A 6,363-nucleotide genomic window follows, 5' to 3' on the forward strand; every position below is an offset into this window, starting at 1 on the left:
GAGGTACATGGTAATACTTGTGTATTTCTTGGGCAGACCCTTGGACAACTTCTTTCATTTCTTAGAAGAAACGTTGTATGGCATATGGTGACAATGGATGGAGTCATCTATAAACCCACAGAGAATAGTGCTATCAGGGTGAGGCACATATGTGCTGGGAATTTGTACATATTTGTACACATTTCTTTGAAGATAAAATGCTAAGAATGGATCACTGTAATGGATTTCATGTAATGTGTACATGAAATTTTGTGTAGAAGGTAGATAATCACTTGAAGATTTTTTTTTTTCTACGCAAAGCAACCCTTGGTTGACCTCACAGATTGCAAGGACCTTGTCAGCTTATAATTCCTTATTTTTTTATTTTTACACCTACGGCACCTGGTCTTCCTAGGTGGTCTCCCATTCAAGTACTAATCAGGCCTGACCCTGCTTAACTTCCGAGACCAGAAGGGATCGGGCTTGTTCGGGGTGGCATGGATGTAGACTGAAGATTTTTTTAAGTGGTAAGATGTCTGGCTCATAACCAGTTTGATTTTACTTTGCCAATATACTCACATTTCAGAAATTACCAGAGGCCTCTTCCCTTCTTAAAATCCGATGAAGACCAGTGGCTTACGAAAGTCTATATACTCACGTCTGAGGGAACAGAAATAAAAAAGATATTCTTGAGGTAAAAAGGTTATTGAGAAAATGATTTTTCAAAGGAGTTTGAACTCGCAAGCTTCCTTTACTAAATTCTCAATATCTATACCAAGATAGCTTAAAATACATCTATTAGAATAAATATCCTCGTGAAAATAACATCATTCTAATGTTCTCTCCTAAATCCAAGCTTATTTCATGAAAATAAATTTAATTTAATATCAGAATTGGCCATAGAAATTCAGTTTGGGTGTATGTTGAAAAACATATTTATTATACTCTAATTCTGTCCCCAAGAAGGTCAGTTGTATTTAGTTAGTAGAGGAATGCTTATTCTCCCTCCGTATTGCTATCATAAAACACATTGATCTTTGACTGTAATCAGTTGGTGTTATTGTTTATGCTTGAGAAATGTTACAATATTGAGCATGGAAGGCTCTGTCACAGAGGGGAAATTATTTGGACCATAAATGGTTATTTACAAATAAAGCCAGCTTATTCATCTGTTTTTTGTTTATGTTGCTAATTATCAGAGCTAAATGAGTCTTTTCATTTAGACATCTTCTGATTCCCAAGTCTCCTTCAGGCAGATTTTGAATACCAGAGGATTTTTTTCAGCAACTATCACAAGTAAATATTTAGCTTAATTTCGAAACTACTGCATTGTCATTCCTGCCCCCTTATCTTTTCCTTGTATCATGGAATCATAACAAATAAGGACACTTTAAATCCAATGGAACAAACACTGGATAGTTTATGTGCCACAGGTATAAAAAATGAATATAGTTCCTGGTATTCTAGGAGATGAAAGGAAACCAAGAAATCCACAAATGTTGACTTCTAAAAATCAGAACAATTGTTGAGTAGAGGGCAATGGGGAAGGAAAGCAGATTCAAGGTAGAGAACATGAAGAGAGGAGCACAGTTAAGGATTTGCCATTAAGACACAGGTAAGCATTAACTGAGTACCACGTGCCCAGCAGTACACAAATTTCTTTACATACATACATTGCCTTGTTAGTCCTAAAAGAATCTTTTGATGTAAGTATTGCTGTTTTCACTTCAAAAATTAAGTAACTGAGATTCAGAGAGGTTAAGTGACTTGCCCAAAGTCATACATCCTAGTGAATCAAGATACAGTCCACTATCTGTAAGTGGAATTGACTAAAAAGAGGCCAGGAACTGCTGTGTGACAGGAAGGACCAGGTTCAGTTTAACATCTATGAATTTACAATAATACAAACTTGTGGAACTCTACAGATTTTTTCCAGCAAGGCTTGGCAACTCAAGACAAAGAATGAAGAAAGCTAATTGTAGTAATCCAAGACTGACGAAGGACTGATCTGGCTGTTGTGGCTAAAGAAAAAAAATAGAATGTGCCGAAGAGTCCTGTGGAAATGAACGTCAGACCAGGAAAGGAAAATAGTGCTGCCAGTTGAGGGCTGATATATTAGTAAAACCGAGTTGTACTGATAGACTACAGGATACAGTAAAGACGAAGAGGTTGAATGGAGGTCGAGGAGTGAGAAAGAGGAAAGAACAGGAAGTGCAATCAGAATTGGAATTCCAAATTAGATTTTAAATGTAGAGTTATGGAAGTCAAAATGGCTGCCCACCTCTTCACTTCCTATCTATCCTAAATGATTAGACTAAGCTAAACATGGTCATCTCAGTCTCACCACTAAGAACTGGTTGAGGACTAGGCCTGTAACTTAGTCTTGGTGTTATGAGGGAATGTCTGCTGGGGAACTTCTGAGAATGTTTTTCATTACTATAGAATAGTAATGAAACAGACATCGGTGTGGGGGGTAACCCAGCCCTCTTCTTCCTTCAGATGCTATCATGTCTTGGTAACTTGCTACCAGCTTAAGGATGAAGCCAATACCAAGAGGAGGACAGAGCCCAAGTGAATCACAGAAAAACAAAATCAGCCCTGATGGATATGCCTAAAGCTGTCTTATGTTTTAACTTTTATTATGTGGATTACAACTCCCTTATCTTTTAAGGCAAATTAAACTAGGATTTTCTGTGCATTGTAACCAATGGCACGCTGAATGATGGTCAAGCGTGGTTTCAGATGATTGCAGTATATTTTTACGATTATAAGTGACTAACATCCAGTGAAATCTGAAGCTGACAAGCAAAATTTGAGAATGACCTGATCCAAACAGCATGAGCCTTAAGGGAGGGAAAGTTTTAGATTGATGAGGTAAGAGGAATGTTCTAAGAAAAGCACCGGTCTAGGATGCTAAAAGACATTGTTACATATGTAATAATAAAATAAATTATTCATTTAATCAACTACTGAATGCCTATAAAATGCAAGAATTGTGACCTGTGTTGGGGATACACAGTAAGCAAAAGTAGATATGTCTCTGCCCTAACGAAGTTTTGAGTCTAATGGAAGACATAGACATTAATCAAATCAAATAATCATACAAACAAATAAAAAACTGCATCTGTTACAAATAAAGTACATCTGCTACGAAAGAGAGGTTTAGATTTCTAGGTCAACACGGAAAAATGTACACGCTACAAATAATTCTCTCCCATCCTAATGAATATGAATGCTGTATTAAAATTATAAATAAAAATGTTAAAAATACAGAGCCAGAGATCCAAAGAGAGAGAGAGAAAAAGGTATTAGGAATGAGAAACAGGGAGGGAACCCATAACACTTAGTGGGAGCTGAAGTCAGGAAGTATACAGAAGATCCAAATGAGATGCAGGCCCTTGGGGCTGGGATTCTAGTGCCAGATGGTGAAGGAAACTGAAATCATGTCTCAAATGCTGTGCTGAGCCAGAACCGGGTTCACTCTGTCAAACTGAGCACTGGGAATACGTCACCCATGTATGGACTGGAACTGAGAATCTCTACACATTTGCTCAAGTTTATTAGCAGAAGCCCCTATCTATGCCTTGTATAATGTAAGGTCCAGATTTCATCACTCTAGTTGTACAAAACTTCAGAGTGGGAGAAAGGAAAGTAGGAAGTTTGACATAGCCGTTGTGGAGAATGGGTGAGTAAATTATGATTTTATAGCTGAACCATTGTGACCTATTATGTGACTTCCTCCTGCAGCACTTGATGCAGACATGGAAGGAACAGATATGTGGATTCATCGAGGATCAGAAATCTCAAGGTGATGAACAAAACAGGTAAAAGAGAATTTTGGCTACAGGAAGGAGTCTTTTTGAACTCATGAGCTTTAAACTCTAAACTGGAGATAGAGAAATAAAGAAAAAAGAAGATGGATTTATTGGATTATATGCTTTGGAGAGGTTGAATAAAATTCTAGTAAAAGTGTTGAACAGCAACTATAAGAAAAGGAGATTGTGGTTACAGATAGTGATTATGTAGTACTGACTTTTTAAATGGATCAATTATAAGTGCTAATAATTAGCATGAGAGTGCATGCCAGAAGAAGAGAGGAGGACATCATGACTGATTAGGAAATTAAGGAGTTCAGAGATAATGGCAAAGAATGGGTCATTTATGTCATCATCATCCACACGTAATGTAAAAAGATGGGAGGAAATGAAATGTAGATTATGTTTTAGATGAATGGCAGGGGAAATGACTGGGAAAGTTGGTGTACAATAGCAAGCAATAAGGTAGAGGGTAATAAAGCTTAATGTAAAACGCCTCAAAGAGGGTTTTTACAAGATGATGGAAAAATGAAGGTGGCAATGGTAAGCTAGGAAGACACCAGCCCTACCTTCTGGTCCTAAGGTATACGTAAAGAGTTTGTGAAAGTAAACAGCCACAGCCACTTATGAGAGCTTCGGGTCTTCACAGGTAAGAGTCAGATTTCACTAAAGGCAAGGAAGGGTTACTCAGGCAAGAGGTTCAAAATATGAGGATAGATGTCGCTGGCCATGGAGCAGCAGTTCTAGAGAGAACAAGAGAGTTTGGGAAGTGAGTAAATATAAAGCAACTAGCTCAAGAGTAAGGAAGCAGCAAGCATGAGGGGGACTTCGCTTATGCTTTGACCAATTGAAAAGGAATAAGAAACGTGCAAGATCTGGGCTTAGGAGTCTCTTTGAGGAAGGTAGTCATCGGTCCCAGTAGCCAGACTTAACTCACTTGACTTGAGATGTTGATGGATCCAGAACCTGTAGATAAAACTAACTACTAGATGAGCTTCATTTATTAAATCAGTATTATGTGCCAAGCATTACTTGTATTTATTCCATTTAAATCTTACAACAGCCTTGTGAATTAAATGTTATTAATTCTCACTTCACAAATGAGGAAACTAAAGCTTAGAGAGACTAAGATGTCAAAGCCAGAATTCAAATACAAATTTCTACCAGTGGCTCATAAACTATAACAGGTCAAAACATGCTTTGAACGCTTTGCTTGGCTTGCATGTTTTCAAAAGAAATACGTATAGATTTCTCCTGTGGGCATCTAAATTTGCTGGCTAGATGTGTCTGACTCTACACTTTGCATACTCTAAAGTATTTAAGAGGAAAAGGCAGGTTGCATTTCTGGCCATGACAGAGTAACCACCCTAAACAATTCTAAAACAACAAAATACGTACAGCAACTGCTCTGAGGTATTATGCCACAAGCAATGCAGGATCATGATCCTCAAGAAAAATATATGAGATAAAATTCATATTTTTCCTAGACTGCTACTTGGGGGCTATTTCCAGATGATTGAGTAGGGGGATGAAGTCCAAGCAAAGGACAGTAGTTTCACTGAACTAATGAGCCAGGGATTAGAGTTTGAAGCTACTGGAGCAGCTGGAATTTGTGCATCATGGTTCAAGAGAAGAACTGCACACAGGAAGGGTCCTGAAGTCTAACAGAATGACAGGTAGGTTACTGGACAAAAGCTGGGCTATAGATATATACAGGGTGAGACTCCACAGGGCCCAGCAAAGAATAGATGATACAGAACCAAGAGACAACTGGTTATCCGGGCCTGAGAATTTTGGATTTCTAGCCCAGCCAGTACTGACAGGCCTTGTTGATAATCCTGAATATTAAGTTGAGACTCTAGAAATGTCATGTCTTAGGAACAAGGACCTTGACCTCATGTAAAAGCTACACCCTAAGAATAAGGAGAACAATGGTCAAAAATATTTGAAGAGGTAATGGCTGAAAATTTCTAAAACTGGTGTTACTCAAAAACCTACAGATCCAAGAGCCCAGTAAACGTTAAGTAGCATAAACTTAAAAAAAAAAAATCAAAATCAAAGCTAGGTATATTACAAACTACTGAAGAGAAAAACTTAAAAAGACATTATAGAAGAAAAAAATACATTAAATACAGGAAAACAAGGATAAAAATGATGTCTGACTTTCTATCATAAACAGTGAAGGCTAGGAGACAAGAGAATGTCATCTTTAAAATGCTAATCAAACAGACAAAAAGTCTACTTAAAATTCTTAAACCCGTGAATATATCCTTTAAAGACGAGAATAACATAAAGATATTTTCAGATACAGGAAAGCTAATAGAATTTGTATCCAACAGACCAGCACTATAAGAAATACTAAAAAAAGTTCTCCAGGCTGAAGGAAATGCTGTATCAGTGGAAGAGTTGTGTCAACACAAAGAAATAAATAACACTGGAAACAGTAACTATTTGAGCAAATACAAAATTAGCACTTTTTTCCTTTCTTAATTTCTGTGAAAGACACTGACAATTTAAATTAAGCAAGAATAATGGCATTGTGTTGTAGTTTTGTATCATATGTAGAATA

General features: G+C 37.2%; 1 pseudogene; it reads right to left on the reverse strand.

Annotated features, from left to right (window-relative positions):
• Positions 1–369: 369 nt before the first annotated feature.
• On the reverse strand, positions 370–488 carry LOC112473169 (annotated as a pseudogene).
• Positions 489–6,363: the final 5,875 nt, after the last annotated feature.

The sequence above is a fragment of the Pteropus alecto genome, unplaced genomic scaffold (assembly GCF_000325575.1).
Source record: "Pteropus alecto unplaced genomic scaffold, ASM32557v1 scaffold111, whole genome shotgun sequence".
In the NCBI taxonomy this organism is placed as follows: Eukaryota; Metazoa; Chordata; class Mammalia; order Chiroptera; family Pteropodidae; genus Pteropus; species Pteropus alecto.